The sequence below is a fragment of the Leptodactylus fuscus genome, chromosome 1 (genome assembly GCF_031893055.1).
Source record: "Leptodactylus fuscus isolate aLepFus1 chromosome 1, aLepFus1.hap2, whole genome shotgun sequence".
Lineage (NCBI taxonomy): Eukaryota > Metazoa > Chordata > Amphibia > Anura > Leptodactylidae > Leptodactylus > Leptodactylus fuscus.
In genome coordinates this window covers 35,280,631-35,293,844 of record NC_134265.1, presented here as the reverse complement: position 1 = coordinate 35,293,844, position 13,214 = coordinate 35,280,631, and the positions used below count along the sequence as shown (strand labels likewise).

Sequence of the window (13,214 nt, the reverse complement as noted above, 5' to 3'; positions counted from 1 at the left end):
GACAGTGACAAGAGGACATCCACTACGTATGGAGGAGAGAAGGTTTCACCAGAAACATAGACGGGGATTCTTCACAGTAAGAACAGCGAGGCTCTGGAAGTCTCTGCCCCAGGAAGTGGTGATGGCGGATTCACTGAACAAGTTCAAAGTGGGCCTGGATGCCTTTCTTGAAGAGAAAAATATAATGGGTTATGGTCTCTAGATTTTAAGGACACGTTGATCCAGGGTTTTATACTGACTGCCAGATTTGGAGTCGGGAAGGAATTTTTTCCTCTGAAATAGGGCAATTGGCATGAGCCTCATGGGGGTTTTTGCCTTCCCCTGGATCAACACTGTAGGGGATTGTAGGGCTATAGGTTGGACTTGATGGACTCATGTCTTTATCCAACTTCATCTACTATGTAACTATGAATGGCAGGTATGGAAAGCGGCGGGTTCAGGCCTGAAGCGGAGAACTTGCTGCATCACCATAACAGTTGAAACTCTAACGTTCCAACGGTGTGACTGAATGAGTGGACTGTCGCTCATCCACTAGAGGGAGACAAAGGCCACCTGGAATGCTTTGCTTACACTGTGGCAGCGGCGGCAGCAGCAGCAGCAGCGTGCCTCTCTGCCAGCAACCCGGTTGCGATAGTCTAACCATCTGAGTGTACTGCACAGGTACGCAGCATCGAGCAACAAACTAGCAAGCGAGAGGAAGCAAGGAACGAGCACTGTCTTTCAACCAGAGAAAATCAGGGGAAAGCGCGAACGCAGTCCCCCACTACCACAAATTATGCAGTCGAGTTTCCCACATTTGGGTCATTAGAATCAGCACACCCGGAGTGCAATGGATGAGCCTCACCCTGGGAGAACCACCTTCATGATCATGGTATCTCCCCTGCCAGGTAAGTATGAGTTATTCACCGACTGCTAGGCCAGCGCCCCTCCCCCGCAGCCCTGCCGCATTGGGGAGGCATTGGCCCTTGGCCAACAGAGGTCCGCATGGTGCAATGCCACACCGCATGCGTTTTCCTCGGTAGGCGGCCGTAGCACAGGCTGCGCTCCATTCCTCGCCCCGACACCCCGCTGCCTGCATTCAAATGTTCCCGGCTAGGCATTTCCAAGATGCAGTGCAGCAAGGGCATTAGCATAAAACGAAAGGGGAGGGGGCGAATGGGTGGCGGCTTCCAGAAACCGAGCTCCGGCTGGGCAGCAGAGTCAGGCACGAGGCAGCTGCGTGCCTTTGGTTTACTTAAGCCGGGATGGCTCATTAGAATTAGAAGAGAAGATGGCTAGACGGTTGGAGGAGTGTTTAAACTAGGTACTGGGGGGAGAGGGTAACATGTAGAGGGCAAGATAGTGTAGAAATGGAAAGAGGGCTAGATACTGAAACTGGGGGTGGAGCAGGGGGTCGGGTTAGAGCAGTCAGTAGGCAGTGGAAGAGTAGGGAAGATAAATCTATGAAATGTATGCATACGAATGCCCGAAGTCTTACTAACAAGATGGAGGAACTAGAAGTGATGATGTTGGAAGACAATTATGACATGGTGGGGGGTAAGTGAGACATGGCTGGACTCTAGCTATGACTGGGCTGTAAATAAACAAGGGTACAGTATGTTTAGAAAGGAGCGTACAAATAAGAAAGGGGGAGGGGTTTGCTTATACGTAAAAAACGGCCTTAAGCCAGTCCTGCGTGAGGACATCTGGGAGGAAAATGATTATGTGGAGTCCTTATGGGTGGAGATTACGGGAGGAACAAAAAATAATAAAATACTGATAGGGGTTTGTTATAAATCTCCAAATATAATGGAAGAAGCTGAAAATGTACTAATAAAACAAATAGATGAGGCCGCAAAGCAGAATAAAGTCATTATTATGGGGGATTTCAACTACCCAGATATCAACTGGGAGGCAGAAACCTGCAGATCCAACAAAGGGAGCAGGTTCTTGTCAGTAATAAAAGACAATTACCTATCGCAACTAGTGCAGGACCCAACAAGAGGCCAGGCCCTTTTAGACCTAATTTTAACAAATGAACCTGACACACTATCAAAAGTGGAGGTTGGGGGACATCTGGGTAATAGTGACCATAACAGAATAAGTTTTCTTGTACACATTAAGAAGACGTTCATTAGAGGGGGTACAAAAACACTAAACTTCAGGAAGGCAAATTTTAACCAGCTGAGAGAGGAGCCTAGCAGCATAAACTGGGACAATGTCCTCAACGTGACGGGAACACAAACTAAATGGGACATCTTCAAAAATATACTAAATAAGAGCACTAGAAAACACATACCCTATGGGAATAAGCGGGCTAGAAATCATAGAAAACCAATATGGCTAACTAAAACAGTACAGAATGCAATGAGGGATAAAAAGGAAGCATTTAAAGTACTAAAACAAGAGAGTAGCGACACAGCATTAAAAAACTATAACAGAGAAAAATAAATTGTGCAAAAAACAAATAAAGGAGGCGAAGATTGAGGCTGAGAGAAAAATTGCCAAGGAAAGTAAAAGTAATCCAAAATTATTCTTCAATTACATAAATAATAAGAGAATAAAAACTGACAATGTCGGCACTCTCAAAAATAATCTGGGTGTAATGGTGGAGGAGGATGAGGAAAGAGCACAAGTATTAAATGCCTTCTTCTCTACAGTGTTTACACAAGAATATCCATTGGCCGGCAACATGATTAGGGGTAATGTTAACTCTCAATTAAATGTCACCTGCTTAACCCAGGAAGAAGTGCAGCGCCGCCTGCAAAACACTAAAATAGAGAAATCGCCCGGTCCAGATGGTATACACCCCCGAGTTCTGAGGGAATTAAGCATGGTCATAGATAGACCCTTGTATCTAATATTTAAGGATTCAGTAATGACTGGGTCTGTTCCACAGGATTGGCGAATAGCAAATGTGGTGCCAATTTTCAAAAAGGGGTGTAAAAGGGAACCTGGAAACTATAGGCCAGTAAGTTTAACTTCTGTGGTGGGAAAGATATTTGAGGGCTTTCTAAGAGATGCTATCCTGGGGTATCTCAATGTAAATAATCTTATAACACCCAATCAGCATGGGTTTATGAGGAATCGGTCCTGTCAGACTAATCTGATCAGCTTCTATGAGGAGGTCAGTTCAAGACTGGACATGGCTAATGCAGTAGACGTGGTGTACCTGGACTTTTCAAAGGCTTTTGATACTGTTCCAGATAAACGGTTGGGATGCAAAATGAGATTGTTGGGACTGGGGGGAAACATATGCATTTGGGTTAGCAACTGGCTCACTGATAGGAAACAGAGGGTACTTGTTAATGGTAAATATTCAGACGGGGCCACAGTCACCAGTGGGGTGCCGCAGGGGTCAGTATTAGGTCCTCTCTTGTTTAACATCTTTATTAATGACCTGGTAGAGGGTTTACAAAGCAGGGTGTCTATATTTGCAGATGATACTAAACTTTGTAGGGTAATCAATAATGAGGAGGATAGTAGAATATTACAAGGGGATCTAAGGAAACTGGAAGCATGGGCGGAGACTTGGCAAATGAAGTTTAATGTTGACAAATGTAAAGTAATGCACTTTGGGCGACGTAATAAAATGTATGACTATGTACTAAATAGTAAATTACTGGGTAAGACTGTCAATGAAAAAGACTTAGGGATTTTGGTGGACAGCAAGCTTACCTTTAATGACCAGTGTCAGGCAGCTGCTGCCAAGGCAAATAAAATTATGGGATGCATCAAAAGAGGTCTAGATTCTCATGACAAGGACATAGTTATGCCTCTATACAAATCACTGGTACGGCCACACTTAGAATATTGTGCACAATTTTGGGCCCCGATATACAAGAAAGACATACGTGAACTTGAAAAAGTGCAAAGACGGGCAACCAAAATGATTAGGGGAATGGGTGGACTGGAGTACAACGATAGATTAACAAACTTGGGGTTATTCAGCTTAGAGAAAAGACGTCTACGGGGAGATCTAATAACAATGTACAAATACATGAAGGGACAATACAAAGAACTTTCTAAGGATCTTTTTACTCCTAGGCCAGTGACAGTGACAAGAGGACATCCACTACGTATGGAGGAGAGAAGGTTTCACCAGAAACATAGACGGGGATTCTTCACAGTAAGAACAGCGAGGCTCTGGAAGTCTCTGCCCCAGGAAGTGGTGATGGCGGATTCACTGAACAAGTTCAAAGTGGGCCTGGATGCCTTTCTTGAAGAGAAAAATATAATGGGTTATGGTCTCTAGATTTTAAGGACACGTTGATCCAGGGTTTTATACTGACTGCCAGATTTGGAGTCGGGAAGGAATTTTTTCCTCTGAAATAGGGCAATTGGCATGAGCCTCATGGGGGTTTTTGCCTTCCCCTGGATCAACACTGTAGGGGATTGTAGGGCTATAGGTTGGACTTGATGGACTCATGTCTTTATCCAACTTCATCTACTATGTAACTATGAATGGCAGGTATGGAAAGCGGCGGGTTCAGGCCTGAAGCGGAGAACTTGCTGCATCACCATAACAGTTGAAACTCTAACGTTCCAACGGTGTGACTGAATGAGTGGACTGTCGCTCATCCACTAGAGGGAGACAAAGGCCACCTGGAATGCTTTGCTTACACTGTGGCAGCGGCGGCAGCAGCAGCGTGCCTCTCTGCCAGCAACCCGGTTGCGATAGTCTAACCATCTGAGTGTACTGCACAGGTACGCAGCATCGAGCAACAAACTAGCAAGCGAGAGGAAGCAAGGAACGAGCACTGTCTTTCAACCAGAGAAAATCAGGGGAAAGCGCGAACGCAGTCCCCCACTACCACAAATTATGCAGTCGAGTTTCCCGCATTTGGGGAAATCGCAGGGGTCAGCACACCCGGAGTGCAATGGATGAGCCTCACCCTGGGAGAACCACCTTCATGATCATGGTATCTCCCCTGCCAGGTAAGTATGAGTTATTCACCGACTGCTAGGCCAGCGCCCCTCCCCCGCAGCCCTGCCGCATTGGGGAGGCATTGGCCCTTGGCCAACAGAGGTCCGCATGGTGCAATGCCACACCGCATGCGTTTTCCTCGGTAGGCGGCCGTAGCACAGGCTGCGCTCCATTCCTCGCCCCGACACCCCGCTGCCTGCATTCAAATGTTCCCGGCTAGGCATTTCCAAGATGCAGTGCAGCAAGGGCATTAGCATAAAACGAAAGGGGAGGGGGCGAATGGGTGGCGGCTTCCAGAAACCGAGCTCCGGCTGGGCAGCAGAGTCAGGCACGAGGCAGCTGCGTGCCTTTGGTTTACTTAAGCCGGGATGGCTCATTAGAATTAGAAGAGAAGATGGCTAGACGGTTGGAGGAGTGTTTAAACTAGGTACTGGGGGGAGAGGGTAACATGTAGAGGGCAAGATAGTGTAGAAATGGAAAGAGGGCTAGATACTGAAACTGGGGGTGGAGCAGGGGGTCGGGTTAGAGCAGTCAGTAGGCAGTGGAAGAGTAGGGAAGATAAATCTATGAAATGTATGCATACGAATGCCCGAAGTCTTACTAACAAGATGGAGGAACTAGAAGTGATGATGTTGGAAGACAATTATGACATGGTGGGGGGTAAGTGAGACATGGCTGGACTCTAGCTATGACTGGGCTGTAAATAAACAAGGGTACAGTATGTTTAGAAAGGAGCGTACAAATAAGAAAGGGGGAGGGGTTTGCTTATACGTAAAAAACGGCCTTAAGCCAGTCCTGCGTGAGGACATCTGGGAGGAAAATGATTATGTGGAGTCCTTATGGGTGGAGATTACGGGAGGAACAAAAAATAATAAAATACTGATAGGGGTTTGTTATAAATCTCCAAATATAATGGAAGAAGCTGAAAATGTACTAATAAAACAAATAGATGAGGCCGCAAAGCAGAATAAAGTCATTATTATGGGGGATTTCAACTACCCAGATATCAACTGGGAGGCAGAAACCTGCAGATCCAACAAAGGGAGCAGGTTCTTGTCAGTAATAAAAGACAATTACCTATCGCAACTAGTGCAGGACCCAACAAGAGGCCAGGCCCTTTTAGACCTAATTTTAACAAATGAACCTGACACACTATCAAAAGTGGAGGTTGGGGGACATCTGGGTAATAGTGACCATAACAGAATAAGTTTTCTTGTACACATTAAGAAGACGTTCATTAGAGGGGGTACAAAAACACTAAACTTCAGGAAGGCAAATTTTAACCAGCTGAGAGAGGAGCCTAGCAGCATAAACTGGGACAATGTCCTCAACGTGACGGGAACACAAACTAAATGGGACATCTTCAAAAATATACTAAATAAGAGCACTAGAAAACACATACCCTATGGGAATAAGCGGGCTAGAAATCATAGAAAACCAATATGGCTAACTAAAACAGTACAGAATGCAATGAGGGATAAAAAGGAAGCATTTAAAGTACTAAAACAAGAGAGTAGCGACACAGCATTAAAAAACTATAACAGAGAAAAATAAATTGTGCAAAAAACAAATAAAGGAGGCGAAGATTGAGGCTGAGAGAAAAATTGCCAAGGAAAGTAAAAGTAATCCAAAATTATTCTTCAATTACATAAATAATAAGAGAATAAAAACTGACAATGTCGGCACTCTCAAAAATAATCTGGGTGTAATGGTGGAGGAGGATGAGGAAAGAGCACAAGTATTAAATGCCTTCTTCTCTACAGTGTTTACACAAGAATATCCATTGGCCGGCAACATGATTAGGGGTAATGTTAACTCTCAATTAAATGTCACCTGCTTAACCCAGGAAGAAGTGCAGCGCCGCCTGCAAAACACTAAAATAGAGAAATCGCCCGGTCCAGATGGTATACACCCCCGAGTTCTGAGGGAATTAAGCATGGTCATAGATAGACCCTTGTATCTAATATTTAAGGATTCAGTAATGACTGGGTCTGTTCCACAGGATTGGCGAATAGCAAATGTGGTGCCAATTTTCAAAAAGGGGTGTAAAAGGGAACCTGGAAACTATAGGCCAGTAAGTTTAACTTCTGTGGTGGGAAAGATATTTGAGGGCTTTCTAAGAGATGCTATCCTGGGGTATCTCAATGTAAATAATCTTATAACACCCAATCAGCATGGGTTTATGAGGAATCGGTCCTGTCAGACTAATCTGATCAGCTTCTATGAGGAGGTCAGTTCAAGACTGGACATGGCTAATGCAGTAGACGTGGTGTACCTGGACTTTTCAAAGGCTTTTGATACTGTTCCAGATAAACGGTTGGGATGCAAAATGAGATTGTTGGGACTGGGGGGGAAACATATGCATTTGGGTTAGCAACTGGCTCACTGATAGGAAACAGAGGGTACTTGTTAATGGTAAATATTCAGACGGGGCCACAGTCACCAGTGGGGTGCCGCAGGGGTCAGTATTAGGTCCTCTCTTGTTTAACATCTTTATTAATGACCTGGTAGAGGGTTTACAAAGCAGGGTGTCTATATTTGCAGATGATACTAAACTTTGTAGGGTAATCAATAATGAGGAGGATAGTAGAATATTACAAGGGGATCTAAGGAAACTGGAAGCATGGGCGGAGACTTGGCAAATGAAGTTTAATGTTGACAAATGTAAAGTAATGCACTTTGGGCGACGTAATAAAATGTATGACTATGTACTAAATAGTAAATTACTGGGTAAGACTGTCAATGAAAAAGACTTAGGGATTTTGGTGGACAGCAAGCTTACCTTTAATGACCAGTGTCAGGCAGCTGCTGCCAAGGCAAATAAAATTATGGGATGCATCAAAAGAGGTCTAGATTCTCATGACAAGGACATAGTTATGCCTCTATACAAATCACTGGTACGGCCACACTTAGAATATTGTGCACAATTTTGGGCCCCGATATACAAGAAAGACATACGTGAACTTGAAAAAGTGCAAAGACGGGCAACCAAAATGATTAGGGGAATGGGTGGACTGGAGTACAACGATAGATTAACAAACTTGGGGTTATTCAGCTTAGAGAAAAGACGTCTACGGGGAGATCTAATAACAATGTACAAATACATGAAGGGACAATACAAAGAACTTTCTAAGGATCTTTTTACTCCTAGGCCAGTGACAGTGACAAGAGGACATCCACTACGTATGGAGGAGAGAAGGTTTCACCAGAAACATAGACGGGGATTCTTCACAGTAAGAACAGCGAGGCTCTGGAAGTCTCTGCCCCAGGAAGTGGTGATGGCGGATTCACTGAACAAGTTCAAAGTGGGCCTGGATGCCTTTCTTGAAGAGAAAAATATAATGGGTTATGGTCTCTAGATTTTAAGGACACGTTGATCCAGGGTTTTATACTGACTGCCAGATTTGGAGTCGGGAAGGAATTTTTTCCTCTGAAATAGGGCAATTGGCATGAGCCTCATGGGGGTTTTTGCCTTCCCCTGGATCAACACTGTAGGGGATTGTAGGGCTATAGGTTGGACTTGATGGACTCATGTCTTTATCCAACTTCATCTACTATGTAACTATGAATGGCAGGTATGGAAAGCGGCGGGTTCAGGCCTGAAGCGGAGAACTTGCTGCATCACCATAACAGTTGAAACTCTAACGTTCCAACGGTGTGACTGAATGAGTGGACTGTCGCTCATCCACTAGAGGGAGACAAAGGCCACCTGGAATGCTTTGCTTACACTGTGGCAGCGGCGGCAGCAGCAGCGTGCCTCTCTGCCAGCAACCCGGTTGCGATAGTCTAACCATCTGAGTGTACTGCACAGGTACGCAGCATCGAGCAACAAACTAGCAAGCGAGAGGAAGCAAGGAACGAGCACTGTCTTTCAACCAGAGAAAATCAGGGGAAAGCGCGAACGCAGTCCCCCACTACCACAAATTATGCAGTCGAGTTTCCCGCATTTGGGGAAATCGCAGGGGTCAGCACACCCGGAGTGCAATGGATGAGCCTCACCCTGGGAGAACCACCTTCATGATCATGGTATCTCCCCTGCCAGGTAAGTATGAGTTATTCACCGACTGCTAGGCCAGCGCCCCTCCCCCGCAGCCCTGCCGCATTGGGGAGGCATTGGCCCTTGGCCAACAGAGGTCCGCATGGTGCAATGCCACACCGCATGCGTTTTCCTCGGTAGGCGGCCGTAGCACAGGCTGCGCTCCATTCCTCGCCCCGACACCCCGCTGCCTGCATTCAAATGTTCCCGGCTAGGCATTTCCAAGATGCAGTGCAGCAAGGGCATTAGCATAAAACGAAAGGGGAGGGGGCGAATGGGTGGCGGCTTCCAGAAACCGAGCTCCGGCTGGGCAGCAGAGTCAGGCACGAGGCAGCTGCGTGCCTTTGGTTTACTTAAGCCGGGATGGCTCATTAGAATTAGAAGAGAAGATGGCTAGACGGTTGGAGGAGTGTTTAAACTAGGTACTGGGGGGAGAGGGTAACATGTAGAGGGCAAGATAGTGTAGAAATGGAAAGAGGGCTAGATACTGAAACTGGGGGTGGAGCAGGGGGTCAGGTTAGAGCAGTCAGTAGGCAGTGGAAGAGTAGGGAAGATAAATCTATGAAATGTATGCATACGAATGCCCGAAGTCTTACTAACAAGATGGAGGAACTAGAAGTGATGATGTTGGAAGACAATTATGACATGGTGGGGGGTAAGTGAGACATGGCTGGACTCTAGCTATGACTGGGCTGTAAATAAACAAGGGTACAGTATGTTTAGAAAGGAGCGTACAAATAAGAAAGGGGGAGGGGTTTGCTTATACGTAAAAAACGGCCTTAAGCCAGTCCTGCGTGAGGACATCTGGGAGGAAAATGATTATGTGGAGTCCTTATGGGTGGAGATTACGGGAGGAACAAAAAATAATAAAATACTGATAGGGGTTTGTTATAAATCTCCAAATATAATGGAAGAAGCTGAAAATGTACTAATAAAACAAATAGATGAGGCCGCAAAGCAGAATAAAGTCATTATTATGGGGGATTTCAACTACCCAGATATCAACTGGGAGGCAGAAACCTGCAGATCCAACAAAGGGAGCAGGTTCTTGTCAGTAATAAAAGACAATTACCTATCGCAACTAGTGCAGGACCCAACAAGAGGCCAGGCCCTTTTAGACCTAATTTTAACAAATGAACCTGACACACTATCAAAAGTGGAGGTTGGGGGACATCTGGGTAATAGTGACCATAACAGAATAAGTTTTCTTGTACACATTAAGAAGACGTTCATTAGAGGGGGTACAAAAACACTAAACTTCAGGAAGGCAAATTTTAACCAGCTGAGAGAGGAGCCTAGCAGCATAAACTGGGACAATGTCCTCAACGTGACGGGAACACAAACTAAATGGGACATCTTCAAAAATATACTAAATAAGAGCACTAGAAAACACATACCCTATGGGAATAAGCGGGCTAGAAATCATAGAAAACCAATATGGCTAACTAAAACAGTACAGAATGCAATGAGGGATAAAAAGGAAGCATTTAAAGTACTAAAACAAGAGAGTAGCGACACAGCATTAAAAAACTATAACAGAGAAAAATAAATTGTGCAAAAAACAAATAAAGGAGGCGAAGATTGAGGCTGAGAGAAAAATTGCCAAGGAAAGTAAAAGTAATCCAAAATTATTCTTCAATTACATAAATAATAAGAGAATAAAAACTGACAATGTCGGCACTCTCAAAAATAATCTGGGTGTAATGGTGGAGGAGGATGAGGAAAGAGCACAAGTATTAAATGCCTTCTTCTCTACAGTGTTTACACAAGAATATCCATTGGCCGGCAACATGATTAGGGGTAATGTTAACTCTCAATTAAATGTCACCTGCTTAACCCAGGAAGAAGTGCAGCGCCGCCTGCAAAACACTAAAATAGAGAAATCGCCCGGTCCAGATGGTATACACCCCCGAGTTCTGAGGGAATTAAGCATGGTCATAGATAGACCCTTGTATCTAATATTTAAGGATTCAGTAATGACTGGGTCTGTTCCACAGGATTGGCGAATAGCAAATGTGGTGCCAATTTTCAAAAAGGGGTGTAAAAGGGAACCTGGAAACTATAGGCCAGTAAGTTTAACTTCTGTGGTGGGAAAGATATTTGAGGGCTTTCTAAGAGATGCTATCCTGGGGTATCTCAATGTAAATAATCTTATAACACCCAATCAGCATGGGTTTATGAGGAATCGGTCCTGTCAGACTAATCTGATCAGCTTCTATGAGGAGGTCAGTTCAAGACTGGACATGGCTAATGCAGTAGACGTGGTGTACCTGGACTTTTCAAAGGCTTTTGATACTGTTCCAGATAAACGGTTGGGATGCAAAATGAGATTGTTGGGACTGGGGGGAAACATATGCATTTGGGTTAGCAACTGGCTCACTGATAGGAAACAGAGGGTACTTGTTAATGGTAAATATTCAGACGGGGCCACAGTCACCAGTGGGGTGCCGCAGGGGTCAGTATTAGGTCCTCTCTTGTTTAACATCTTTATTAATGACCTGGTAGAGGGTTTACAAAGCAGGGTGTCTATATTTGCAGATGATACTAAACTTTGTAGAGTAATCAATAATGAGGAGGATAGTAGAATATTACAAGGGGATCTAAGGAAACTGGAAGCATGGGCGGAGACTTGGCAAATGAAGTTTAATGTTGACAAATGTAAAGTAATGCACTTTGGGCGACGTAATAAAATGTATGACTATGTACTAAATAGTAAATTACTGGGTAAGACTGTCAATGAAAAAGACTTAGGGATTTTGGTGGACAGCAAGCTTACCTTTAATGACCAGTGTCAGGCAGCTGCTGCCAAGGCAAATAAAATTATGGGATGCATCAAAAGAGGTCTAGATTCTCATGACAAGGACATAGTTATGCCTCTATACAAATCACTGGTACGGCCACACTTAGAATATTGTGCACAATTTTGGGCCCCGATATACAAGAAAGACATACGTGAACTTGAAAAAGTGCAAAGACGGGCAACCAAAATGATTAGGGGAATGGGTGGACTGGAGTACAACGATAGATTAACAAACTTGGGGTTATTCAGCTTAGAGAAAAGACGTCTACGGGGAGATCTAATAACAATGTACAAATACATGAAGGGACAATACAAAGAACTTTCTAAGGATCTTTTTACTCCTAGGCCAGTGACAGTGACAAGAGGACATCCACTACGTATGGAGGAGAGAAGGTTTCACCAGAAACATAGAAGGGGATTCTTCACAGTAAGAACAGCGAGGCTCTGGAAGTCTCTGCCCCAGGAAGTGGTGATGGCGGATTCACTGAACAAGTTCAAAGTGGGCCTGGATGCCTTTCTTGAAGAGAAAAATATAATGGGTTATGGTCTCTAGATTTTAAGGACACGTTGATCCAGGGTTTTATACTGACTGCCAGATTTGGAGTCGGGAAGGAATTTTTTCCTCTGAAATAGGGCAATTGGCATGAGCCTCATGGGGGTTTTTGCCTTCCCCTGGATCAACACTGTAGGGGATTGTAGGGCTATAGGTTGGACTTGATGGACTCATGTCTTTATCCAACTTCATCTACTATGTAACTATGAATGGCAGGTATGGAAAGCGGCGGGTTCAGGCCTGAAGCGGAGAACTTGCTGCATCACCATAACAGTTGAAACTCTAACGTTCCAACGGTGTGACTGAATGAGTGGACTGTCGCTCATCCACTAGAGGGAGACAAAGGCCACCTGGAATGCTTTGCTTACACTGTGGCAGCGGCGGCAGCAGCGTGCCTCTCTGCCAGCAACCCGGTTGCGATAGTCTAACCATCTGAGTGTACTGCACAGGTACGCAGCATCGAGCAACAAACTAGCAAGCGAGAGGAAGCAAGGAACGAGCACTGTCTTTCAACCAGAGAAAATCAGGGGAAAGCGCGAACGCAGTCCCCCACTACCACAAATTATGCAGTCGAGTTTCCCGCATTTGGGGAAATCGCAGGGGTCAGCACACCCGGAGTGCAATGGATGAGCCTCACCCTGGGAGAACCACCTTCATGATCATGGTATCTCCCCTGCCAGGTAAGTATGAGTTATTCACCGACTGCTAGGCCAGCGCCCCTCCCCCGCAGCCCTGCCGCATTGGGGAGGCATTGGCCCTTGGCCAACAGAGGTCCGCATGGTGCAATGCCACACCGCATGCGTTTTCCTCGGTAGGCGGCCGTAGCACAGGCTGCGCTCCATTCCTCGCCCCGACACCCCGCTGCCTGCATTCAAATGTTCCCGGCTAGGCATTTCCAAGATGCAGTGCAGCAAGGGCA

The 13,214-nt window shown here is 45.3% G+C and overlaps 4 non-coding genes across 4 annotated transcripts; all 4 read right to left on the bottom strand.

Moving 5' to 3' along the window:
- Positions 1–735: 735 nt before the first annotated feature.
- On the bottom strand, positions 736–895 carry LOC142190731 (U1 spliceosomal RNA). Its single transcript, XR_012714411.1, has one exon. It is a non-coding gene; the product is annotated as a U1 spliceosomal RNA (small nuclear RNA).
- Positions 896–4,761: 3,866 nt separating this feature from the next.
- On the bottom strand, positions 4,762–4,925 carry LOC142190631 (U1 spliceosomal RNA). The gene has a single exon (XR_012714316.1). It is a non-coding gene; the product is annotated as a U1 spliceosomal RNA (small nuclear RNA).
- Positions 4,926–8,792: 3,867 nt separating this feature from the next.
- LOC142190630 (U1 spliceosomal RNA) lies at positions 8,793–8,956 on the bottom strand. Its single transcript, XR_012714315.1, has one exon. It is a non-coding gene; the product is annotated as a U1 spliceosomal RNA (small nuclear RNA).
- Positions 8,957–12,819: 3,863 nt separating this feature from the next.
- On the bottom strand, positions 12,820–12,983 carry LOC142190629 (U1 spliceosomal RNA). The gene has a single exon (XR_012714314.1). It is a non-coding gene; the product is annotated as a U1 spliceosomal RNA (small nuclear RNA).
- Between the last annotated feature and the right edge of the window lie 231 nt (positions 12,984–13,214).